General features: G+C 41.8%; 1 protein-coding gene and 1 long non-coding RNA gene across 3 annotated transcripts in view; one reads left to right on the top strand and one right to left on the bottom strand.

Moving 5' to 3' along the window:
• The window catches only part of LOC125464190 (thrombospondin type-1 domain-containing protein 7A-like), a 561444-nt gene that overhangs the window by 410520 nt on the left and 123539 nt on the right, over positions 1–27385 (bottom strand). The gene's annotated exons all lie outside the window — the stretch shown is intronic.
• LOC125464234 (uncharacterized) overlaps positions 1–27385 on the top strand; it is a 124052-nt gene that overhangs the window by 34363 nt on the left and 62304 nt on the right. The gene's annotated exons all lie outside the window — the stretch shown is intronic.

Genomic DNA, 27385 nt, shown 5'->3' with positions numbered 1-27385 from the left:
AATGTGGGACCACATGTTGACAGAGTAGATGTAATTACTAATGAAAGGATGGTGGAGGGGTCTGTTTAACTGTTATGATCAGATTTTTGAAAAAATCTCACACTCTTTAACTTGCAAGAAGAAAACTTCCAGCTGTCAGTCATTATTTTTAAAAATATTTTTGCTGGACTGCATTCCTGACATGCCATGTGATGAAGCATTCTGTGCAAGCCCTTTCATTAAAGTTATTTGTTTTCATAAGATTATTTATTATAAATGTTTGAGTGAGTTTTGAAAATTAAAATTATCTAAGCCAGTGTTCCAATCTCTGATTAGCTGACGTTTTAAGCAGGTTATGAAAATGTTGGAGATATGAACAGAAGTTTGTTTTAATCAGTTTTTAAAAAGGCAGTTTTGATGTTTTCATGAATCTGAATTTTCTTTAAAATTACAAAGTCTGTATGGTGAGAACTATGTCAGATTTCTAGGCATTTTTTTCAACATCACATGTTTGCTGTGATCAGCCACGGGTGAGTTGACATGGATGGAAAAAGGGGCCATTGATAAAGAATATGGACATGAGTTGACATGCAATGGAATGGGCACAAGAAGGGCAATGGGGTGACTGAGGTTGTGATGAGTGTGGGCAGGAGGACCTAATATCTTCTAAAACAACTAGGACCAGGTCTCAAAAAGCTGTGGTGGATCTTCTAACTAGCCTGCCTTGATACACACCTGTCAATGCAACCTCCTAGCAGTTACTTCCAGGTTTGGTGGTTAAATTTCAATTCTTCATCCATTCCCTGATTCAGCAAGTTCCACAACTTCAGCTATTTCCACAGGTAAAATCTGCATTGTAGACAAGCCTCTTGTATCAGCCTAAGGTGGGAATAAGTGTTCCAGACAGAAAGGTGGAAAGATCAATGACATGACAGAATTCCTGAAAACAATAGAATGCCCTCTCAAGGATGCTCAAGGTGAGGGAAAATATCCTCCCAGTACATCTTGTACCCACAACGACAGCAACTTCTCATGCTCAATGCACCCCATATAGATCACTTACAGAAAACCATTCTCTAGCACTCAGGGTCTCATCGAACATTCAAATACTGCACTTCACTCACACTTGCTTTTCAAAGCTACCAGCTTTGTTTTAGTCACAGACCTCCAGATATTCAACTTTGTTAGGTTTCTCTCGACAGGCATTCCTCTCTACAGGGGAAACTTGCACACCATACTAAGGAGCATAAGGGAACCTGCATAACTTGAGGAGATGGTGCTCTTGATCACAGTTATGCAAGTGGCACAGTGTGTTATGCTGCAAGTACAGAGACTGTCCATGATCATAGTAAATGATTGCCATCATTACTAAAATCCAAAGAGCAGTGAGAGACAACTGTTGTGGACTTCTGATCTTCAGTATTTTATTTTCCTTTTATATACTTCCTTTATATGTAAAACTATCAGTCTTTTATTTGAACCATTCTTATATGAGTATGTGTGCATTTGTTGAAGAATAAATATATTTCCAATAAAGAGAATTATTTTCCAATTAATAACAAAAACTAAAATATATTACTTTTGTTATTTTTCTCAGGGTGAATAAGTCGCAACTTTTTTTTGCTCAAGAAAACCTCATCATTTGCCCCATCATTTTTATCTAGTTAACAACATCCTTAATCGCATGTGAAGTAACTGTATGATAAATAAAAATATTTGTTGTGGCTAAGTGAGATTGATTAATGCAAAAGGAGTTAGGTCCCCTGCTCTCTTGGTTATAACAGAATGAATAAGATGAAAATTCATAACTGGAATATATTGGAAAGGTAAGTTATGCTTTAAGCAGAGGAGTCACCTAGCCTGGCTTGTATGGCTTGTATCCTTGTTTGTTAAGGGAAGAAACAGTGGAAACAGCTTAATGGCATGCCGTGATCTTCCAAACTTCTCTAGGTCGTAACTCATAGAGTCATACAGCACAAAAACACACCCTTCAGTCCAACTTGTCCATGCCAACCAAACTTCCCAACCTAAACTAGCCCCATTTTACTGTGTTTGGCCCAAACTCCTCTAAATAGTTCCTATTCATGTACCAACGCAAATGTCTTTTAAATGTTATAACTATGCCAACATCTAGCACTGCCTCTGGCAATTCATTCCATATATGAGTCACCCTTTGTGTGCAAAATGTTGCCCTACAGCACGCTTTTTAATCTTTCATTTCTCACCTTAAAATTAAGTCCTTCAATTTTGAACACCCCAACCCTAGACAAAAGATTTGTGCTACTCACCTTATCTATGTCCCTCATGATTTTATAAACCTCTATAAGGTCACCCCTCAATTTCTTATGCTCCAGTGGAAAAGGTCCCAGCTGATTCAGTTTCTCCTTATAACTCAAACCCTCCAATACCAGTAACATCCTCGCAAATCTAAACTCTCTTTAATTTAGTTATATCCTTCCTAAAACAGCACGACCAGAACTGTACACAGTACTCCAAAAGTCACCTCACCGATATCGCATACAACCACAACATGACATCCAAATCCTTTCTTCGATGGTATTTGAGAGATACCAGAGCATGGAAAAGTGTAAAATAGTTCCTAACAATTACAGGCCATTCCATTTAGCATCAGTGGAAGAGTTTAGAAACATCAATCAAAGAAGACATCAGATGTTTAGAGAGAGCTGGAAAAAAAATGCTGGAGGTCACAACGGATCAGGCAACATTTGTGGACAGAAAATAAGCTAACATTTTGAGTTTAGATGACTCCTCATCAGAGCTGATGCAGCGTTTCCAGCAGTTTTTGTTTTTGGTACAGATTCCAGCATCTGTAGTAATTTGTTCCTACATGATATTTGGAGAGGTTTGAATTAATTAAGAAGAGCAGCGTGAATTTGTAAAAGACAGATCGTGTTTGATGAATCTAATTGCATATTTTCATGAAATAAATGGGCCAGGATTTGTCTGACTTTGGTGGCCTTTATAAATAGCAAGTGGGACTCAATTCTAGGATTTCCAACCCCATGCTTAATGCTGCAATTTTTGACAGAATAGGATTTTTACTGAAATTGTTGCCAAATGTATTCAGAATGATGGCTTGACTGAATTGTAAGACGCATAATAGATCATTCAGTTAACATGGGCTGGAGTGTTAACTTCTACTATTTGATATCTTCTATGAGGCAGTAATATTTTTTCTTTTCTTTGCAATAAATATTTATTTCTGCAAGACAAGGAGATGTGAAGTGGGGCTTAGCTTCAGTGGCTGCAACAACTTTCAAAGGCAATATCTAATTTTGACTTCCAAAAGACTGAAAGAAGTAGTTTTCCAATGTGGATTTCTGAATGGCAGTTTTGAATGAGGATTGCAAGCTTGATATTAATATTATATAGAACACTGGTTCTACAAAGCATGGTAAGTGGACATTAACTGTACATGGCCATGAATGATGCGTGAGATAAATGAGGAGGTGTGAAGGAATGCATAGGGTGCTTGAAGATTTGGTAGGCCTTATTTGGGGTGAGAGCTGGAGTGCCGAACGGCCTTTAGTACAACTGAGCCATGTCCCAGAGAACAAAGGTAGACCTACCAACCAACACCCTCACCCAGTGCTCAAACACCTCCGCTACCACCTCCAAATTGCTTCTGCCATCTGTGGATCCTCCCCAGTCCCTCCCCAGCTCCCTGAAGCAAAAAGGTAGCCTAGTGAGGCCAGTTATGTAGAAGTCCCTAGAGAAGGTTGATGAAGGGGAAGTGCTGGACATTGTTTATGTGAATTTTAAGAAAGTGTTTGACAATGAACTTAAAAATACCCATTGACAAAACTGGGATCCAAAGGATCGGAAGATCAGAGGCAGCTTGAATAAAAATGGCTTAACTATAGTAAGCCGGAAATCAGGGTCGTGACTATTTTTTCAACTGGAAGGAGATAAAGTGTGATCCAGGATCAATGCAAGGGCCACTGCTGTTTTGATATATATAAATGACTTGGATATTGAAATGCCCAGTAAAATTTCAAAATTTGTTGATGATATCATATTCAAAGGTGTGGAAATACTGAGAATGCTAGTTCTGATCAAGATAGGAATGTGAAGGCCTACAGAAGAGGATCCAGCAGAGATTCCAGGGAGGAGGGAATTCAACTACAAGATTAAGTCAGAAAAGCTGGAAGAATCTACATCACTACTGTGAGATCAGTATTGTATTCTGTGGAAGCTTGGACAACATCAAGAAGAGAGGAATAATAAATGAACATGAACAAGATCAGAATGCTGAAATGGTTGTGAGTAGTGATAAGAAAGGACAAGATGAGGAGCCACTACAATAAGTAGTCAGTGCAAATTGTGGTTACATCAAAGAAAGGAGCTCAGATGAGTTTGAAATGGTATGGTCTTCTGTTTTAGAGTGAGCAACAGCACACAGAGATAGCAGTAATGGAGATAGGACTACCGAGAAGAAAGAGCAGAGTGTGGCTTAAGATTAGATCAAAAATAAAATGGAAGTACCCAAATGAAGAATAATTTGGGTTAAAGAAGCTAGAATTGTTTTCCTTGGGGATGGCACAGTGGCTCAGTTTTAAGCACCATTGCCTCACAGCACCAGGGATCCGCATTTGATTCCAGTCTTGGGTGACTATCTATGTAGAGTTTGCACATTATAAAAATGCCAGTGTGGGTTTTTTCCAGGCAACCCAGTTTCCTCCCACAGTCCAAAGATGTGCAGGTTCGGTGGATTGGCCATGCTGTATTGCCCATGGTGACCATGGATGTGCAAGCTAGGTCAGTTAGCCATAGGAAATGTGGGGTTATGGGCATAAGGGGGAGCGTATGGGATACTCTTCAGCATGTTGGTGCAGACTCAATGAGTCGAACAGCCTCTATCTGCACTGTATGGATCCTATGATGGGCAGCAGAATGGCTCAGCAGTTAGCATTGCTGCCCCACAGCGCCAGGGACCCAGACCTGATTCCACCCTCAGGTGACTGTGGCATTTGCACATTCTCCCCATGTCTGCGTGGGTTTCGTCTGGCTGCTCTGGTTTCCTCTCACAATCCAAAGATATGCAGATTAGGTGGTTTGGCCTTGCTAAATTGCCCATGGGGTCCAGGAATGGCCTAGGTTCGGTGGATTAGCTAGGGTTACAGAGATAGGAGAGGGTATGGCTCACGATAGATCTGTGTGGGCTCCTCTTCAGAGGATCAACATGAACTCAATGTGCTGAATGCCTGCTTTCACATTGTAGGGATACTGTGATTCTATGAAAGGAGTTTGAGTAGAGGTTTGATGAAGGTGTACAAGATGATGACATATTTAATAATTCCACAAAAGCATATAATTCAGGAATGTGAGAGGAATGTATAAATGGATTAATAAAGTAATGGCCCAATAACAAACAAATAAACATTCTTCAAGTCAAGACAGGGATGATCATTAAGCAAGCAGATGTGGATGTGGATGAAACAGCTTGAACTCTTTGCAACAGTAAATGTTGTCAGATAAGAAGCCCTCAGCACCACTCCAAACTGTTACGTTATGGAGGAGCGGGACTGCAGGCCTGCCATAATAGACCTCCGCCATTAACTATCAAACTACTACTAACGCCCTGGGACATATTGGGGTTCTACCTGAAATCAAAAATAGGATATTGGCATTGCTGTAGCATCTCCATGAGATTTTATGGATTTGGAAAGAGAAATCTGTGCCTAAAGATAAATGATGCAAACAGATTGTTTTTGTGCATGTTGACCATGTGGGTCCGAACGACTGCAATAATTAAGAAGGCATCTCCTTGCTACATATGTTGGGGAATATTTTTGTTTGCATTGTTCTGATGAGAGTGCAGACCCTGGTGTCATATGTCTGCTAAGTTGTAGTTTGGTGTCAATATGGCAGATCAACAGCTGACATGATTTTCCCACTTTGGCAATAGTAGGGCTGTCAACCCTAGTGTCCTAGTGTCAACTGTCTTTAGCATGTTGACTTCTATGTTACTCTTATATGCTTTTGGAAACTTTAATAAGGGCATCAATTTACGTACCAAAGCTGACAGCAAGCTATTCAACTACACCATCTGCAAAGCAAGGACAAAGTACATTATATCCTTGCCCATGAGTTACTGTTTGCTGATTGATGCCATGTTGTCATCCCACACTGAAGTTCATTTGTAACAGCTTATAGACCAATTCTCCTGGGTCTTCAAGGAGTTTTGTCTGACCATCAGCATCAGGAATACCAAAGTTGAAGGCCAGGAGACTTCAACTTTGTCAACATCGGTAGCCTGACTCTGGAAGTTGTTAACAGTTTCACATATTTTAGGATTAACATCAACTGAAACCTAACTCTTGATGCCAGAACCAACAACAAGATTGCCAAGGCCACAGCTGTTATGGTAAAATTGAGAAGGTAAATTTGGTTCATTAGTAAAAAATGTTAAAAATCCATGTGTACCACCTTGTGTTCACAGCATCCACCTTTACAGCAGCAAAGCATGGACCAACTATGGAAACCAAGAAGATGGGCCAAGCAGACTTCTGTGTGAGGAAGTATTGAGGATCTCCAGGCAGGAAAGAGTACCAAATATGAAAATACACTACGGAGTAGGGATCTCCAGCATATTAGCTTTCTTGTGTTGACGTCAATTTCATTGAAATGATGCCAGCTGCATTGAAATACACAAGGATGAATAGTTCATTGTTGTTTGTGTAAATGGATATGTTACTGTATCAACGTGTTTCATGGAAGTTTTTGGAGCTTTTATTGTTGGATGTCGGACAAGATGATGTTCTGTGGAAGAGTAAAAACGATGATAACACAGTGTGGAGCTGGAGGAACACAGCAGGCCAGGCAGCATCAGAGGAGTAGGAAAGTTGACTTTTCAGGCCAGGACCCTTCTTCAGAAATGCGACTGTACCATTTCAGAAGAAGGGTCCTAATCCGAAACATCAACTTACCTCCTCCTCTGATGCTGCCTGGCCTGCTGTGTTCCTCTAACTGTGTTATCTCTGACTCCAATATTGGCAATATCTCTGAGAGAGTGAAAACAAGGATGTGATCATTGATTCATGTTGGAATGGGAAAGTTGTTAGTCTAAGCAAAGCCTCACAATTCACTCATACACTCTCCACCTCTCAGGATATCTTGTCTATTTGCAGAAACTACAAAAAGTCACCTCCAAGTACCAGCACAGTCCTCCACCAAGTTCTCCCATACAAAAGATACATATGAAAATATCACTAGTGATTTGTGGAGAGACCCTTTCTATCCAGATGCCGTCTTGTCCTGATCTTAGTTGAATGATACATACATTTATGTCATGGATGTGTATTGTCCAAGTTTTTTAACACACCACCATTACATCAACCAGCTGGGCTCTGCAAAGTCAGGATTATGTGATTCAAGGCTTTCCAGAGCATGTATTGGGACTTAAATGTACATTCTTGAGATACCCTGCAGCCTGTACAAAGAAACTGCCTGGGAATTAGCAGTAAGACTCTATAATACCACTTGAAGAGATGCTGTGTGAACAAATCTTAGCCCTATATGTCCGGAGCAGTCTGGTGGTTTGCAAAAAAAAATTCTGTGAGCCACCTGCGAGCTATTTTAGGCACTGGACAATAGGAAAAGCTACTCAAGCTGATCCAATTTAGATATGCAAATATTATTCAGTTGCTCGGAAGGAATTCCGTAGTACAGCATCATTCACAGTAGGGATTGAGCTTCTCTAAAATAATAAACTGGATCTAATGAGAGCATGTGCTAATTGTTAGGCCTCCTCTTTTTCTGGTCCAATTAGCATTTATTCAAATAGAATTTAGGTTAAATAATTATGTCAAAGAATGAGCTCAACATAGAATAAATAAAGTGGTTTCTAGCAGACACTCAGTTATAAAAATGTAGGTTATCTCATACTTCAGACACAAATTCTCTCCAGGGAGTAAAAAGAACAATTTCACAACAGGAGTCTGAAATAGGGCTTGGGTAAAGGGAGTCTGTGTTTCTCAGAGGAGACAAAACCTATTAGTTGCACAGCTGGTTTTTTCAATTGTTAATATACTTTTATGGAAACTGCCGATGGTTGTTCATTTCAAATCTGCGGAATTGAACAGAAGATTCCTATTGAAAGAATGAATGCTTCTGGCCAGTCTGTGCAGTCCCAAATTATTAAACAGTACTGCACATCTAAATTGGTATTAGAAATGAATACTGAGTCTCAAGTAATAATTTAGAATAGTCTAATTTATATATATATTCAGAGGATCTGAATTTTCTCATTTCTGTCAGTCTGAATTTGAATGTGATATATGCACTTTCTTCAAGTATAAACCAGTGTAACAGGAACATTAGCATGTAAAGTATAAATGGTAAGTGATTATTATATCATTGTCATACTACAAGAATTGCATTTAGAATGTTGTTATATGGGAAGCTTATTGTTCTGGGAAAGCGAGGCTACATGTATTGCCATGCTGCACTCAACTATGTATCAGAAAAAAATGCAATTGCCGGAAATATGTAGCAGATCTATCAGCATTTAAGAAGCAAAATTGCAAGTTAATGTTATGCACACTGCTCTATGTTACTGTCATATGGGTTTGATTTCCAGCTTCTGATATTGTATGTTGTAGTGAAATGCTACGCAGCAAGTTGATTTTTTTTAAGACAAAGTGTGCCACAGTCAAAAACAATGCTCCTGCATTGCTGTTAAGAGATGGATAATATGTACTTGAAGCATTCCCACAATTTATATCAAACTCTTATAATCAACAAAAGCACAATTAGGAGGCTGTTTTCATCAGGTGGATAGTGGGTGAACCCTGACATGTACATGTTGGAAAAATTCAGGGCAGAGCTCCCTGACCACAACTGAAGTTTATTACCATGAACACAGTGAAGGCAGAGCAAACCACACACCTCATAGGAAGCTTGCTGATCAGGAGACAGAAAACCTGGAGATCCAGAGGTCAAACATTGAGACTGAAAGGATTTACAAGTCTTGACAAAGAGGTGTAATTTTGGCAGGATCTTCAGTAACAAGGCCAGTAATGATGGAAGTCTTTATGCTTTAAAATTATGGAAGTCTTCATGCCACAAGCCACTGCTAAATGAAAAATGAACCAAGCCTGCTTCCATTTCCCCATGACTTTAATGCCCATTCCAAATATTTCAAAACCTCTCAACTTGGATAACAAATGATTTGTTTTGGAAAGGAACTACCTAGCAATTCAATGAACCCTGCAGTGCCACTGGAACATATATTTTTTCTCAATAACTGCCTTCACTCTCTCTTTTAGACACAGGAGCCCATTTAATGGACGTGGATAGCACGTTTAGCAAGTTGTTCACACCGCAGATTAGGATTGTTGAGGAGATAACGAATGGGTGACCAAAAGGCAGAGGAAGAGCAGGAAGGCAGTGCAGGTGTCCCCTGCGGTCATCTCCGTCCAAAACAGGTATTCCGTTTTGGATACTGTTGGGGGAGATGGCTCACCAGGGGAAGGCAGCAGTAGCCAGGTTCATGGCACTGTGGCTGGCTCTGCTGTACAGAAGGGCGGGAAGAAGAGTGGAAGGGTGATAGTCATTGGGGGTTCAATTGTAAGGGGAGTAGATAGGCGGTTCTGCGGTTGAAAACGGGACTCCCGAATGGTATGTTGCCTCCCAGGTGCACGGGTCAGGGATGTCTCCGATTGGCTGCAGAACATTCTGAAGGGGGAGGGCGACAGCCAGTTGTCGTGGTGCATATAGGCACCAACGATATAGGCAGAAAACGGGATGAGGTCCTACAAGCAGAATTTAGGGAGTTAGGAGCCAAGTTAAAAAGTAGGACCTCAAAGGTAGTAATGTCAGGATTGCTACCAGTGCCACATGCTAGTCAGTGCAGAAATGAAAGAATAGCCAGGATGAATGTATGGCTTGAGAGATGGTGTAGGAGAGAGGGGTTCAGATTTTTGGGACATTGGAACCGGTTCTGGAGAAGGTGGGACTATTACAAATTGGACAGTCTACACCTGAACCAGACTGGAACCAATGTCCTTGGGGCTGCTTTTGCTAATGCTGTGAGGGAGGGTTTAAATTAATGTGGCAGGGGGCTGGGAACCAAATACTGGACAGAAACGAGGTAGTAACGAAAGCCTGTAGAGAACTAGATAATGGAGTCAGTGTGACTAAAGGAAATAGCAGTTGGGGAGCAGATGATGAACACAAAGGGACAGGTGGTCTGAGGTGCATTTGTTTTAATGCAAGAAGTGTAGTGGACAAGGCAGACGAGCTTAGGGCTTGGATCGGTACCTGGAGGTATGATGTTATTGCTATTACTGAGACGTGGTTGAGGGAAGGGCATGACTGGCAACTAGTTGTCCCAGGATATCGATGCTTCAGGCGGGATAGAGAGGGAGGTAAAAGGGGTGGAGGAGTTGCAGTAATGGTCAAAGACGATATCACAGCCGTACTGAAGGAGGGCCCCATGGAGGACTCAAGCAGTGAGGCAATATGGGTAGAACTCAGAAATAGGAAGGATGCAGTAACAATGTTGGGGCTGTACTACAGGCCTCCCAACAGCGAGCGTGAGATAGAGGTACAAATATGTAAACAGATAATGGAAAGGTGTAGGAGAAACAGGGTGGTGGTGATGGGAGATTTTAATTTTCCCAACATGGACTGGGATTCACTCAGTGTTAGGGGTCAAGACGGAGCAGAATTTGTAAGGAGCATCCAGGAGGGTTTTCTAGAGCAGTATGTATGTAGTCCAACTCGGGAAGGGGTCATACTGGACCTGGTGCTGGGGAATGAACCCGGCCAGGTGGTTGATATTACTGTAGGGGACTACTTTGGAAATAGCGACCACAATTCCGTAAGTTTTACAATACTCATGGACAAGGATGGGAGTGCTCCTAAAGGAAGAGTACTAAACTGGGGGAAGGCCGAGTATACTAAGATTCGGCAGGATCTGAGGAATGTCGATTGGGAGAAACTCTTTGAAGGTAAATCCACATTTGATATGTGGGAGGCTTTTAAGGAGAGGTTGATTAGTGTGCAGGAGAGACATGTTCCTGTGAAAATGAGGAATAGAAAAGGCAAGATTAAGGAACCATGGGTGACAGGTGAAATTGTGAGACTAGCCAAGAGGAAAAAGGAAGCATACATGAGGTCTAGGCGACTGAAGACAGACAAAGCTTTGCAAGAATATCGGGAATGTAGCCCGAATCTGAAATGAGGCATTAAGAGGGCTAAGAGAGGAAATGAGATATTGCTGGCAGACATGGTTAAGGAAAATCCCAAACCCTTTTATTCATATATAAAGAGCAAAAGAATAACTAGAGAAAGGATTGGCCCACTTAAGGACAAAGAAGGAAAGTTATGTGCTGAGTCAGAGAAAATAGGTGACGTTCTTAGTGAGTACTTTGCATCGGTATTCACCAAGGAGAGGGACATGACAGATGTTGAAGTTAGGGATAGATGTTTGCTTACTCTAGGTCAAGTTGACATAAGGAAGGAGGAAGTTTTGGGTATCGTAAAAGACATTAAGGTGGACAAGTCCCCAGGTCCGGATGGGATCTATCCCATCTTTGTTCTTTGTTAATCTAACAAACTATCACTATTAGATCCCCTATGAATTTATGCCCCTTCTACCTCATTCAGAAACTGTTATCAGACCACATTCTAATGATCCCTGCTTAAATGTTTGTCCTAATTAGGATTGTTGTTCTGCTTTTGACAATTCTCTCCTTCTTCCCATTACCATTCTGTCTTCCTGTGCCTCTTTCCAACTGTGTGATCATGCTTTTCTGAGGAAGTGTCTTGGCCCAAAACATCAGCTTTTGAGCTCCTAAGATGCTGTTTGGCCTGTTGTGTTCATCCAGCCCCACACTTTGTTATGGTGTGATCATGCCTTTCTGCTTTATTGATGTCACTGAAATCTCTGAATAGAAGCTGCAATTGCATTCTCTTCTGCTTCCCTGTTATCCTTCCTCCATTTTCTTTTTCCCATAGAGTTTTACTTCCTGTATTCTCTCCCACAATAGATCGCCTCTGTCCTTCTCAATTCTCCCCTTTCCGTTTTTTCCTCTTCTTCCTGTCTCCTTTCACACTCCATTCCTATCTGCCCCCTACCTTATATCCTCTCCTTTCCGTCCTCTAATTCTTTTACACCATTCCCCCTTTACTCTCCATTTTTGAATGCCTGATTCATTGGCTCCTATGCTCTTTAAGCCTGTATACTGGTGTAAATTTTCAATTCCGCTTTAGAACTCGGATTGCCTGATAAATTCTATGTCCCAACCCCACATGACATGTCCTAGTCACTCCCATCTGAATTCTTATAGGACCAGGCTCATTAACTGTAGTGAATGGGCATTCCAACCAATGATGGACAATGGTCAGGTTCCCAAGTCTAGAGGTCAGTGGAAATCCATCCAGATTTGACAAGCCAGCAGCACTATTGATTCAGCTGGGAGCTGCAGATTCATAATGGAGCAAATGAAAGGTGCCTCATTTTGGAGGCTAATCTGAAGAAGAGGCCAGTTACTTTTCAAATTAAAATGATCACAGCTGCCTAGCAATGATCATGGAGAAACAGTTGACCAATGGGATGGCCAATGGCCACAATGTGGCCCAGCAACCATTGAGTCAGGTGGCAGGTTGCCCAATGTATGATTCATTGCCCCACTCCTGATGATTCTGCTCTTAGCCTACCACATTGGTCTGACCACCTGGAAGGTCCAGGCCAGCTTGAAATTCCCACACTGAAAATCACAATCAGGCCAGGACTGGGGCATAGTGGCTGAGTGATTAGCACTACTACCTCACATTGCCAGGGACCCCAGGTTTGATTCCACGCTTGTGCAACTATCTGTACAGAGTTTGCACACTCTCCCTGTGTCTGCGTGGGTTTTCTCTGGGTGCTCCAGTTTCCTCCCATAGTCCAAAGCCGTGCAGTATAGGTGGACTGAACGTGCTAAATTGCCCATAGTTTCGAGAGAGGTGCATGTTAGGTGTATTAGCCATGAAAGGGAAAGTCAGAGGAACAGGGATAATGTAGGAGTATGGGTCTCGATGGGATGCTCTTTGGAGGGTCAGTGTAGACTCAATGGGTTGAATGGCCTGCTAACATACTGTAGGGATTTTATGATTCTCAGAGGCATTCATAGGGCCCATAATGATCACCAATTGTTGTGACTTGGCTCCCTTCTAGGAATTAGTGGACAGTCAATCCAATCCCAAAATTCCCTCATGGAAAATTACGCAGAATTGGAATGGTGGTGCTGAATCAGGAAAAACCTTAAGGAAAATGCTGCTGGGCCCTGAAATCACTTGGCTCATGCTGTGAAATTTGGAACAATGGCATGAGAAGGTGAGCAAAATCTAATTTGACATCAAAACCCACAAATTGCACTTTAGAACCAAGCCGTGGACATTGAGACAAGATTCTCACTAGTGAGAGGGCTAGGAACAGGGGTTATTGCTCATTATTATTGTCATCACTTTCTTAACCTTGTCTGATTAGTGTCCAAATCCCCACTCTGGCAACTATCGGAATTAAACTAGATGCTGAGAATTCCAGGCCTGAAATTCTGTGTGGCAACTCCAGCTCACCACTTGCTCCTCCAGAATAACATCTCAGGGCATCGTCCATGAACAGCATCTGTCTATAGCCCATGTCCACAGATATTTACATATGCCAGCGCCCCTACGTCATCATGAGACAAACTACTTAGAGTGGGCTTTTGCACCTTAAAAATATACTTTGCAGTGCACTGGCACCTGTCATTGCAATGCTGTTGCAAGGACATTTTGTGTGCAGGCACAGGCACCCAGCACACTGACTAAGCCAGGCTGCATCTTAGCATTCTTAGCTCGCTCCGCTAGTGCTCACTCACTTTGCACTTACCTAGATGCTCACAGCATCTCTGCCCTGCTTTGCTTTACAGCACTTTGCCCAATTAGCCACACTTTAAGGGCTCACAGTATTGCCTTGTTGCTTAACACAGATGCAAAGCACGACAGCTTGTCATGCTGCAAAACAGTCATGAGTTAAGGGAGTGGATATTTTGCCACAGTGCTACATCAATCTCACAGTTTTTCCACATGCCAACTGTGTGTGGGCCAAAGATTCTGCATGTGCAGCAAACACCACGTGAACCTCAAATTCTAAAGGTAATAGTCCTCAATGAAGGTGAGGGACACAGCCTTCAGTCAGGGGAACACAGCAAAGTGAGTCATGAGCAACATCTACCGTCACTCAGTCACTTGCGGTGATCATGGTCAGGATCACCTCTCGCAAGAGGTGAGAAATTGAACACAGGTCACACCACTACCCGCCCAGGCTTTTTGCCCTATTGGGGGCTCACTTTCTCCTGCAGTATGTGAAGGGGAGGGATGGATTGAGATGAATGTGGCTGGCACACTGTTAGTACTATTGCTGGTTGGGGGTAGGTGGTGAAATGCTGTGCAGAGTCCATACAGAGTTGGTGGTCTGGGAGGTAGAGGTTGGTAAGCGTGATCGGGGGAAGATGCTGCAGGTAATTGTGAGAATGGCAGAGCATTAGCCTTGGTTGGAGGTTGGTATAATACTAGGGAAAGACTTAATTTGAAGTAGCAGACAGCATATGTTCAGGGTTACCTTTGCAGAGTAGACAAGATTCTGCAGCACTTCTGTGAGTTCCTCTGGACAGTTGAGACTATACTGACCCAGCTGGCAACTTCAGACCAGCCGGCAGAGTCCAGTGTTATAGTGTCAGATGCATAGAGATCTATAGCACAGAAAAGGGCCCTTTGGCCCATCTTGCCAGTCAAAAACAACTTTTTAATTATTCAAATCCTATTTTCCAGTACTTGGTCCATAGCCCTTTATGCTTTAGCATCGCAGGTGCACATCTAAATATTATGAGGGTTTCTTCCTCTCCCACCTTTACAGGCAAAGAGTTACAGATTCCCATCATGAGGGAGAAAGGATGACAGTTCTGAGTTGTACCCCATCAGGTCCCTGTCTACAAGGTGACACACTGGTCTCACCTTACCTACTACATCTAGAACAAATGGCATGAAATGTGCAGGGCAGCTCCAGATGACAGTATTTGATTAGATGCATAAAGATCTTAACGATTGTGCTGGTACCAGAGATCTAGGACATCCTAAGAGTGACAAGAACTGCTGGCTACTGTGAGTGGGAAATTAAGGCTTGCATTGAATGAAAGGGGAACTGTAGGGGCAAAGCTGGTAGTTAATGAGATGAGCTTGGGACAACCATGCAAGAAAACTTTCTCAGCCTCACAGAGGTAAACCCTTCCTGAAAGTCAATGAAAATGACACAGCCAAAATATGGGAAGATAGAGCCCTCAGTTTTCATTTATATAATATACACGTTTTTTTTAATGAAAAATTTGATTGAATGACGTACAGTATTGAAAGCAATAGTCTACTGTCAGCAGTGAGAGCAACGTTGTGTTAATATCTTATGATCCAATCCATTCAACTAGAAAATAAAACCTTTAATTCCTAATTTAATAATAAGATATTGCTAGCTTCACAATGGTCTGCTAATCCCTTTAAAGACTGGCTCTAAATAATCAATTTGTCCTTGACGATGTTATCGACTTCTGAATCAATTTTACATTAAATCTGTAGTCACTCCTTTTAAATGATCCTTTTTCGTCCATTTCAAGCGATGGGTAATCAATCATCCAGCAAATTTACAACCGGTCCACTCAAATAACATGGGCAACGTTACAAGTGATTTGTTTAATGGCTCCCGTGCCCTTCAGAGATAGCGATCATATGACCACTGTAAGTCATCCAGCAAACTAAACATTACTCCATTTGTTAAAACATCCCCCTGTTCATAAAACAACACTGGCATACACTAATGTTGCAGTCAGAAATTAGGCAAGTTACCCAATATCCTGAGCGTGGGTATTGAGTGGAAAAATGGGTTTGTATTAGATGAAAGGGGCACCAGAGGGGCATGGCTAGTGCTTAATGAGGTGAGCTTGGGACAATCATAAAAGAAAACATCACATAGAATATTGTCATTCATTGACATAAATGTCTGAATTCTAGTTAGGTGCTAAACTAAAAAGCAGAAACTCCGAGGGTGATCATCTAAGAAGTATTATCTGAACCACAAGCAAATTAGCAAAGGGTAAATAATGTCAAGGAGTTGAATTTGTGACTTAAAAATGACATGGGAGGCTAAATAAAAAATTAGGAGCCCATGGTGTTGGTATGATTGTAGATAGAGTATTGTGTAGCGATTAGAGTCATAGAGCTGTAGGCACGGAATCAAACACATCGGCCCAGCTCGTCCTTGCTGACCAGACATCCTAATTTAATCTAGTCCCATTTGTCAGCATTTGGCCCATATCCCTCTAAATCCTTCCTATTCACATACCCATCCCGATACGTTTTAAATATTGTAATTGTAATTGTAGTAGACAGAGTTGGGATGAAGAGGGCATTTTCAGGAATGGCAGCAAATAACTTGTGGAGTGCCATCGGGTTCAACACTGAGGCCACAATTATTTATATTACATATTATTGACTGGGATGATGGAAGTGAACGTACTATAGTCAAGCTTGTGCATAACACAAAAATAGGCGTGAAGACAAGCTGTGAGAGTGATACACGGAGTCTAGAGATTATAGGTCCGATAAGTGAGTGGCAAAAATGTGGCTGATGGTAGATATAATCTGAGAAGTGAGTTTATACACTTTGACAGGAAGAATAGAAGAACAGCATATTACTTAAATGTGAAATATTGCAGAAAGCTGCAGCACAGAATGATTTGGAAGTCCTGGTTTATCGATTGCAAAGATACTCATCTAATTTCAGTGGGTAATAGCAAAAAAATGGAATGTTGGCCTTTATTTCAATCAGAATGGAGCATAATAATAGGGAAGTTCTGCTAAAACTATACAAGGCACAAATCAGACCAAAGCTGGAATATTGTGAACAGTCTGGGTACCTTTGTTTAAGGAAATTTATACTGATGTTGAAGGCAGTCTAGAGAAGGTTAACTATGGCAATCCCAGGTATTCAGGCGTTCTTGTATAAGGAGGGGTTCGGCAGGTCAAAGCTGCACATAGTGGAGTTTAGAAGTAAAAGAGGAGAGCTTATTGAAAATTATAAGATTTTTAGGCTTGATAGGATAGATGCTGAGAAGTTTCCACTCATGGGGAGGGTGTCATCTCAGAATAAAGGGTCACCTATTTAAGACAGAGAAGAGCAGGATTTTTCCCCCACAGATTGCAGTGAATCAATGAAATTCTGAATGGAACTCATAATAAAGCCAATAGGTAATAGTTAAGAAAGTTTGCTGTGCAAGTGAATCAATATTAACAGTAGTTTTCTGCTTCTCAAGATTGTGAGAAAAGTTTTGGAAAAACAAGGATAGAATTTGCTTGCAGATTTCAGGACTCTGACATTGGGATAAAATGAGGCCACACCTGTCAGGAAGTACACCAGGACAGGTCCTGTCCAGGAGCTGTCTACAAGTGAACTGTCGAGTATGAATGGCAGATAATCCCCTGGTGCTGATGGCCCAAAGGGCAGAATTCACAGAGCCATAGCAACTCACTACCAGAGAGAGGCACTGCTGTAGGAGAAATGAGGATGCTCTTAAAGTTGAGGACCCACGTGGGCTGGAAATAACTAATCTTTCAGAGAAGACAAACAGTCAGGCTCATTTGACAGGAGGGAAGCCCCTGCAGTGGTAACCTTTGGCTGTGTAGTACAGCTGAGTAGTTTGGGAGATGAAGCCATTAACTCTGACTCCAATTTCGGGTAAATTGCTGAGCGCCCACTCTGCCACCAGCAAAATGTGTGCTGTAAATGGTACCTAATTGGAACCTAAATATGCAGACCCACAATCCTGCCTGCCCGTCAGAAATATTTTGGGGAGCTCTCCTGATGCTACCCTCGGGTTGGGAAAATTCCACCATGAAATTCTAAGAGGAATAAAAAAATTTACAACTCAGGAACAGGCCCTTTGGCGCTGCAAGACTGCACCGATATGCTGCTCTTCACAACTAATACCCCCTCCCCTTCCAGGGACCATATGCCTCTATCTATCCTATTCATGTATTTGTCAAGCCGCCCGTTAAAAGTCACTTATTGTATCAGTTTTCACTACTTCCTCTGGCAGCAAGTTCCAGGCATCAACCACCCTCTAAAAAACACTTGCCTCGAACATCACCTTCAAAACTTGCCCCTTGCACCTTAAACCTATGGCCCCTGAATAATGGACTCTTCCACCCTGGGAAAAAGCTTCCGACTGTCTACTCTGTCCGTGCCCTTCATAATCTTGTAGACCTCTACCAAGGCACCCCTCGACCTCCATCATTGCAGTGACAACAACTCAAGTTTCTCCAATTTCTTCTCAAAGCTAATGCCCTCCATATCAGGCAACGTCCTGGTAAATCTTTTTTGAACCCTCTCCAAAGCCACCACATCCTTCTGTTAGTGTGGCAATCAGAACTGAACACAATATTCCAAATTTGGCCTGACTCAGGTTCTATAAAGCTGCAACATTACCCGCCAGTTTTTAAACTCACTGCCCTGCCTGATGAAGGCAAGCATGCCATATGCCTTGTTGGTGACCTTCTCTACCTAAGTTGCCACTTTCAGTGACCTGTGTACCTATACACCCAGATCCCTCTGCCTATCAGTACTCTTAAGGGTTCTGCCATTTACTGTATATTTTCCATCTGGATTAGACCTTCCAAAATGCATTACCTCACATTTTTCCAGATTAAACTCCATCTGCCATCTCTCTGCCCAAGTCACCAACCGATCTGTATCCAGCTGTATCCTTTGACGGCCCTCATTGCTATCTGCAATTCCACCAACCTTTGTGTCATTGGCAACTTACCAGTTACATTTTCCTCCAAATCATTTATACATACATTACAAATATCACATATCCAAACAGTGATCCCTGAGGAACGCCACTAGGACACAGCGCTCCACTTAGAAATACACCCTTCCACTGCTACCCTCTGTCTTCTGTGACCGAGCCAGTTTATTTATTCATCTTGCAAGCTAACGTCTGACTCCATGCGACTTTACCTTCTGTATCAGCCTGCCATGAGGGACCTTGTCAAAGTCCTTACTGAAGTCCATGTAGACAACATCCACTGCCCTACCCTCATCGATCATCTTCATGACTTCCTCAAAACCCTCAACCAAGTTACTGAGACACAGCCTCCCCCTCATAAAACTATGTTTCCTCTTGTTTATATGCCTACTTATTTCCAAATGGGAGTAAATCCTGTCTCGAAGAATCCTCTCCAATTCTTTCGCTACCACTGATACATGGCTCACTGGCCAGTAATTAGCTGGATTATCCCTGCCACCCTTCTTAAACAAAGGAATAACAATGGCTATTCTCCATTCCTCTGAGACCTCCCCTGTAGCCAGTGAGGATACAAATATGTCCCTCATGGTCCAGCAATTTCTTCCCTTGCCTCTCTCAGTATTCTGGGGTATATCCCATCAGGCCCTGGGGACTTGTCTACCTTAATGTATTTCAAGACCTCCAGTACCTCCTCTCGTTTGATCTCAAAATGACCCAAACTATCTACACACCCTTCCCCAGACTCATCATACACCAAGTACTTCTCTACAGTGAATATTGACGTAAAGCACTCATTTAATGTCTTGCCCAGTTCCTTTCGCTCCACGCTGAAATTCCCTTCTCTGTCCTTGAGTGGGCCAACCCTGTCCCTGGTTACTCTTTTGCTCTTTATATGTATAAAAATCCTTGGGATTTTCCTTAATCTTGTTTGCCAATGACTTTTCATGACCCCTCTCAGCCCTTCTCCTTTCTTAGTCTTCCACCCTTCCCTCACGTGTACCCAGCCTCCTAGCCTTGATAAACATTTCCTTTTCCTTTTTGATTAGGTTCACAGTATGGTTTGTCATCCAAAGTTTCCTGAACTTGCCATATTTATCCTTCATCCTTGCAGGAACGTGCTGTTCCTGAGCTCCCAGCAACTTACACTTGAAAGCTTCCCACACACCAGATGTTGATTTGCCTTCAAACATCTGCTTCCAATCTACATTCTTCAGTTCCTGCCCAATATTGTTGTAATTAGCCTTCCCCCATTTTAATACCTTCACCTGACAACTACACTTACCTTTAATCTGTCAGTACCTTAAAGCTTACTGAATTGTGATCACTGTTTCCGAGCTGCTCCCCTACTGAGACATTGACCACCTGGCCAGGCTCATTCATCTATACTAGGTCCAGTACAGCACCTTTCCTGTTTGGACTATCTGCATACTATTCCAAGAAGCACTCCTGGATGCTCCTTACAAACTGTGCTCCAACTGCACCCCAAGCACTAAGTAAGTGAGAAGTTAAAATATGAGAAGTTAAAATCACCCACAACAACAACCCTGTTACTTTTACAGTCCCTCTTCAACTGCTGCATTGGCACTATCCCCCACCTCTTCCTCCACTAAATTGATGACTATATTGGCACTGCTTTATGCTCCCACAAGGAATTTGGACAGTTCATCAACTCTACTAACATCTTTCACCCCAACCTCAAGTTCACCTGGACCGTCTCTGATGCCTTCATCTCCTTGCTGGACCTCTCTGTCTCCACCTCTGGTGACCACCTTGAAACCAATATCTGTTTCAAGCCTGTCAACTCACACAGCTACCTAGACTACACGTCCTCTCACCCATCTTCTTGCAAGAATGCGATCCCCTACTCCCAGTGTCTCTGCTATGTCTGCTCCAAAGATTGGGCATTCCACTCCCAAACATCCTAGATGTCCTCCTATTTCAAGAACTGCAACATGCCATCCTTTGGTGGTTGAAAATGCTCTAACCGCATCTCTTGCGTTTCCCATACCTCTGACCTCATATTTCCTCCCCACAACAAAAACGAAGACAGAATCCCCCTTGACTCCACATAGCACTCCCTTAACCTCCGCATCCAACATTTCATTCTCTGCCACTTCCGCCAACTACAATCCAACCCCACAACCAAATATATATTTTCCTCCCCACCCCTATCTGCCTTTCATAGGGACCACTCTCTCTGCAACTCCCTCATACGCTCCACACTCTCCACTACCCCCAGCACCTTTCCCTGCAACCACAGTAAGTGCTACACCTGCATCTCACCCTCAATTCCATTCAAGGCACCAAACAAACCTAACAGAGTTTCACCTGCATATCCATCAAAGTGGTCTATTGCATCCGCTGCTCCTGACATGGCCTCCTCTACATCAGTGAGATCAAGCGGACGCTCAGAGATCGCTTTGTAGAGCACCTGCGCTCTGTTTGTGAGAAACAGCAACACCTTCTGGTTGCGAAACATTTCAACTCCCCCTCCCACTCCCTGGGTGACACGTCCATCCTGGGCCTCCTTCAATGTCACAATGACCCCACCTAGAAACTGGAGGAGCAGCACGTCATATTCTGCTTCGGGAGCCTACAGTCCGATGCCCTAAATGTGGACTTTACCAGTTTCAAAATCTCGCCACACCTAGCCTCATCCCATGACCAACTCTCCCTCTCATCCCTGCCTCCTTGACCTGACACAACCTGTCCAACTTCTCTCCGACCTATCCACTCCTCCAACCTAACTGACCAATCCACCACTGCCTGCATGCACTCACCTACTATCACCATCCCAGCTATCTTCCCCAGCCCGACCCCTCCTCTCCTCTGTCTAGTTATTTCTGAGCTCCCTACCCACCCAATTTCTGAAGAAGAGTCCTGACCTAAAACGTCAGCTTTCTTGCTCTTCTGATGATGCCTGGCCTGCTGTATTCCTCCAGCTCCACATTGTGTGCTATCAGCATCACTACTCTGCTGCCGTCTTCTGGGTCCTCACCTTCGATTGAATACAGAGGGTGTCTTGATGAAGTCCACCTTCTGCAAGCAGTGACTCCACTGATGCAAATCTTCCCCACGTCAGCCAATCAGTGTCAACACTCTGCTGCCCTCTACCATAGTTCTTTCAGTCACTGGCAAAACTGATGACCACTCACTGTCTCTGACACAGCCTAGTTCCTGGTCGCGACAGCCCACATACATCCATTCAAACGGGGTACAGATGCATTTCTTAAGGAATTGACATATGGTGAAACACAAAGTATAATAAAGCCAAAGAAGCGAGATATCAATGTAAAGTTGGAAGTATTAAATATGTTAATAGCTGGATAATTTTTTCTGTAATCAGGTACAAACAGAAGGGTTTGTACATTTGCAGAACGTATGTAGGACATACAAAACTTCTAACACAGAATATAAAACATGGTTAGAATTGCTGAATCATATTTCAGTATTTTATACGTCTCACCATTGACCAGAGAAACTGCCTTGCACGTCCCAAAATACCTACTCTGTATTCAGGCAAATAAATCTATTCCACTCTTCTTATAAACCTCATTAACATACCATGGTCCCTTTAAATGAGAACTTAACCCTCAGTTAGTTATCCAGTTGGGAAAACATTGCCATGTGATATGTGGAAGCAATCAAGCTCCACCTGACCATTCATCTAGTCCAGGTTTCTAGAAGTGTTATGCTTTGGCCATCCTCATCAGAAACAGCCCCACGACTACATATAATGTTGTAGTCAGTGGGAAATTGCCAGCACCAGGCTTATATACCTTAAGATGCGCAATCACAGTTTGGCATCAACTGCTTTAAATACTCATTTACCTTAAAAGGAGGTGGAAATCCGACAAAAGTAGGGAAGACAGGGTGACAGCAAGTAGATCTGGAGAAGCATATTCACTTTAACATACCTTCTGACAGTGTTTCCTATAGATGCACCGCAGCTGGCAGGTGCTTCCAATGGCTTAAACAGATTTTGTGTATGAGAGGAGGCAAAAGAGAAGTTCATTTTCAGCAGTGGTGCTAGAAAAGATCTCTGGAGGCTTCTGAATGAGCAAGCAGAGAGCACGCGATGGCACTTAGGCCAGACTGATTCCAGCCAGAGACCAGTGAGAGGCTTTACCTCTGTAGGAAAACAGAACTTAACTTCTAGACTTTTGACAATGCATACATGCAATGCTCTGTAATCCAGCAACATCTTCTGCTCATGATCAACTGCACAGACACTTAAACTTTTGCAACAGCTCTGAGGAAGGATCCGAAATGTTAATTCCGTTTTTCCTTCACAGATGCTGCCAGACCTGCTGAACTTTTCCAACAACTTTGTTTTTGTTCCTGATTTACAACATCTGCAGTTCCTTTGTCTTTTACTTGGAAGTATATGTTGAAACTCATATAGCACTTGTGCAACAAGAACAGAAGTTGCTGGAAAGGCTCAGCAGGTCTGGCAGCATCTGTGAAGAAAAAAATCAGAATTAACTTTACAGGTCTGGTGACTCTTCCTCAGAACTGATGGTAACTGGGAAAATGTTGGTTTTTATGCAGAAAATAGGGAGGGGGATGGGGTAGAGAGTAAATTATAGGACAGAGCCCGAAGAGAGAGAAGAGCAGTTGGATAGACAAAGGAGTTAATAATGATCTGACTAGGCGGGTAAATAGTTGTTAATGGGAACTGTAGGTGACACTTGTGCATCTGATTTATACTTTAGATTCTGGTCTACATGCCAGAACTCAAATATTTCTGTACCAACAGGTGAAACATTTGCTGTCTTTGTAAATATACTATTCCGTGGTTCATACGGGGTGCAAAAACAAAGTTGCTGGAAAAGCTCAGCAGGTCTGACAGCATCTGTGAAGGAAGAAGACAGTTTTGGATCCGGTGACCCTTCCTCAGATTTACAGTATCGGCAGTTCTTTCCGTTCATATTGTGTGGTTCCCTCAGGTTGACTATAGGCAGGTATATTTCTACCCAATATTCCTGATTCAACAAAATGCTGATGACCATACCATCAATCTTCATATGATCAATGATGATATAGCTAACTCCTTAATAATCCTCCAGCCCTGACTGAGCAATCATTAAGCCAAGCATCATCTGATGCCCCCTGCTCCAGAAAGGAAGCATCTCATCTCTGGAAAGTAACCACTGCTGAGCAATTATTGAGCAACTGAGGATATATCAATATATCATTTGGAATCTGTACTCCAAAAATCAATCCCTGATGTTAGGTGACACGAAATATAATTTTCTCCATTTAACCTTCTGGTCAATAGGTTCCAAAAAAGTCAAGGTGATACTTTGCCAGTGACCCTTATTGGTCATGCGACCAAAACTTATAAATCTAACATCACTTATATGAGAATCTGTATGAAAGAGAGGGTGAAGGCAGGCTAGGTTGTGAATCAAATGGACCCACACAGACAGTTGCAAACTAAATATGACTTTGGGCTTTGAGAGCTGGTTCTGTGAGGGACAGGCAAAATCAGCCTGAGAACTACTTACGGGGCTTGGAGGAGGTGGGCTCCTGTTTCTTGGCTGAGAAACATTTTGTAGATAAGTATTTCTTTAAAATACTTGCCTTGGCCTCACTGAACCACTCCATGGCTCTCGCTATGATTCCAATGTTTGGGTTTGGACAAGTATGAGAAACTAAAATCAAAAAGTTAAAATGCTGCTGGGCTATCTAAAATATCATTGGTTCAAGCATTTCCATGCGTATTTGACCCAGCCCACCATAAGCACATAGCTCTGGCACAGGTAGACAAAGTTCATGGTGGGATAGTGCTTTAGGAATATTTATAGGCAAACAAAATTCTTTTGTTTCGAAAAATAATGTAATATAATGGTGAATATTTATTTTATCAAGTAATATATTTAAAATAAGTGTTACAGATAAATGTCTCTACTATTAGTTGTTTGCTACTTCTCCTGAAATATATATTTTTTGACATGTTTCTTACCTATTTTAGATATTATATGTATAATGTGGTACATGAACAGTAGTTCTTGAGTACCAATAAATTTATTGTGAAAAGATTCAGCATGTTGAAGAAAGGTCAGCAAGCACAACATGCATACTTTTAAAAAGCGAAAGAATTGCAGATGCTGTGAATCGGGAACAAAAACAAAGTTGCTGGAAAAGCTCAGCAGGTCTGGCAGCATCTGTGAAGGGAAAAACAGAGATTCCGTTTTGAGTCCGGTGTCCCTTCCTCAGAGCCCGGACCCAAAACACTAACCGTTTCTTTCCATCACAGATGCTGCCAGACCAGCTGAGCTTTTCCAGCAACGTTGTATATGCATGCTTTTAAAAAGGAACTGGACGGTTAGCTGAAAAAGAATTATCTTCCCTACAAACGAAACAAAGGAATTGGATCAGAATAATAGAATAATTGAAATTACTGGCATGGATTTTATTGATCAAATGTTAATTTTCGATCGTGAAATATTTTGACTTAATACAGAAGTGTTTTGAGAAAGCTTGCAATTTACCACGTCTATATTTACAACTATTCTTCATGATCAGCCATTGACGGTCCAACTCATACTCAATTGAGAAGCATCATTTTCTTTTTGAGCTGCTACATCAGTTACTGACAAAGCTGACAAGCAGTAGTCCAAATCTACAAAAATAATCATTTATCAAAATGAACATTTCAGAAGTATACATTCCTCAGAAAAATTGCAAGAAATATTTCATGTTATCTTCAGTTTTGGATTATCATTAAAAATAGCTTTTGAAAAATGTATAAGCTATTGGAACTGACTCCAGCTGCATTAGAAAGGAATATTTCAACAATGTTGACTATCTGTAAAGCCTCAATGCACTTCTAGCTAATGATATAATGCTGCCTCAGTAGCTTTACTTAGGAACAGAAGAGAGAATGATTTCCTAACTGAACATTAGTCTTTGTTACAGTTCTCTTCCCTTAAGCTCTGCACATGATCTTATTTAAACCTGTGCCACATACTATTTCAAAGATATGTTAAAATTTGTGGCCTGCTGAAGATACTATTAGAACAAATGTATTTTAAACAGCCTACCCCAAGGAATTTATTAGTATCCTCCTTCATGTTTGTGTGCTGCCAGATGTTGAGTCAAAATAGTGTTTTTCCTGTCTCGATTAAGGTCTTTGACAGATGGGCCAGATTATCCCTCTGTAAACATGATCTCAGAGAGCCCAAGCTGAATTTGGCACAAACTGATTAAATAACAATGCACTTTCATGAATATATCCACATTTCAGAGATGTTAGGGGAGATTCACAACATTCTGAACTCTTCAGCAAAGACGGTTTGAGTTTGAAAATGATCATTAAAGGTTTGGGTTCCTTAGTGAGATACTGCAGTATGAAGCTAGTCATTGCTTCAGAGATGGATGATTTTATTTCAGCCTTGAGAGCCGTAGAGCCATTTATTTTGTAATCTATGAGGGAATGTGATGCTGAAGCTGCCAATTTTTAAAAAATATATATCCAGTACATGTATTTTCTCTAGAGAGCTTACAGCTGAAATGCCAACTCATTCCACCAGTGCTTAAAGTGAAATTTATCAGCATCAGCAGATAAAATTGAAAGCTGCCTTTGATAGAGGGTATCTGCTTTAAGGATGCAACACAGGGATTAGGCAAGATTATAGGTTTTAATTTCAATCAGTAAAGCTTGGCACTGATATTCCCAGGGATGGCCCTCTTTACCAGGAAATTAAATAAAATGTATTTATGCATCACTCATGATAACAAACACAGCAAATGCTGATTGCAAAAGTCTTGTATAGATTGCCAGCTGCTGATCAGGCTATTGCCTCCTAGGGTGCACAGACACAGCTGTCAAAAACCAAAGCAGAACACATACTGTATTCTGGTGGTTTATTAATTTGTTAGTGACTGGTGATGTTTGAACAAAGGTTAACAAGATAACATAACAGTAATATTACCAGTGTAATTCCTGGGTATCAACTTTTAGGTTTCCTTGCTTAAAAAATTAGTTCATGTGCCAATGTCATAAATACTTATATGGCAAAGATAACTGAAATACTTCATCATACCCATGGAATTTTTATATGTCTGAAAGGTTGATGAAAGTACCTGATATTTAGTGGCTGCAAGATTAAGCTCCCTAACACCAACAGCATGGATGTGGGGTCCACACACTGGAAGTGTGCAGAATAAACATAATGTGATGTCAGTCAGTGTTTAGTGCTGATTTGACCCCAGATCTACCATTTTGCACTTCACAACTTCAGTTAGTAGCATCTCTTAAATATACACAGCTGAACATGTATTCAATAACAGGAGTAAGTCACCCCAATGCTGAGTGAAGTGATCATCAAGAACTGCTGACTAGCTGCTGATTGTCTAATGGTTCTGTTTGAGTTTCTGGAAGTGATGGATGTTTGGAGGAATTGCGTACTGTTGGTAGTCTAAAGGGAAACATATGGGGAACCCAGAGGTAAAAAATATGTAAAGAACAGGAAAATTTGGAAATGAATGCATTAGGCATACTGGAGCTCCATTTTGAACTAAACAAGGTAGGTTGGACTAGTGTGTGTCCTTCG

The sequence above is a fragment of the Stegostoma tigrinum genome, chromosome 2, assembly GCF_030684315.1.
Source record: "Stegostoma tigrinum isolate sSteTig4 chromosome 2, sSteTig4.hap1, whole genome shotgun sequence".
Classification (NCBI taxonomy): domain Eukaryota; kingdom Metazoa; phylum Chordata; class Chondrichthyes; order Orectolobiformes; family Stegostomatidae; genus Stegostoma; species Stegostoma tigrinum.
The sequence above is the reverse complement of the archived record's forward strand: the minus strand, read 5'-3'. Positions and strand labels throughout refer to the sequence as shown.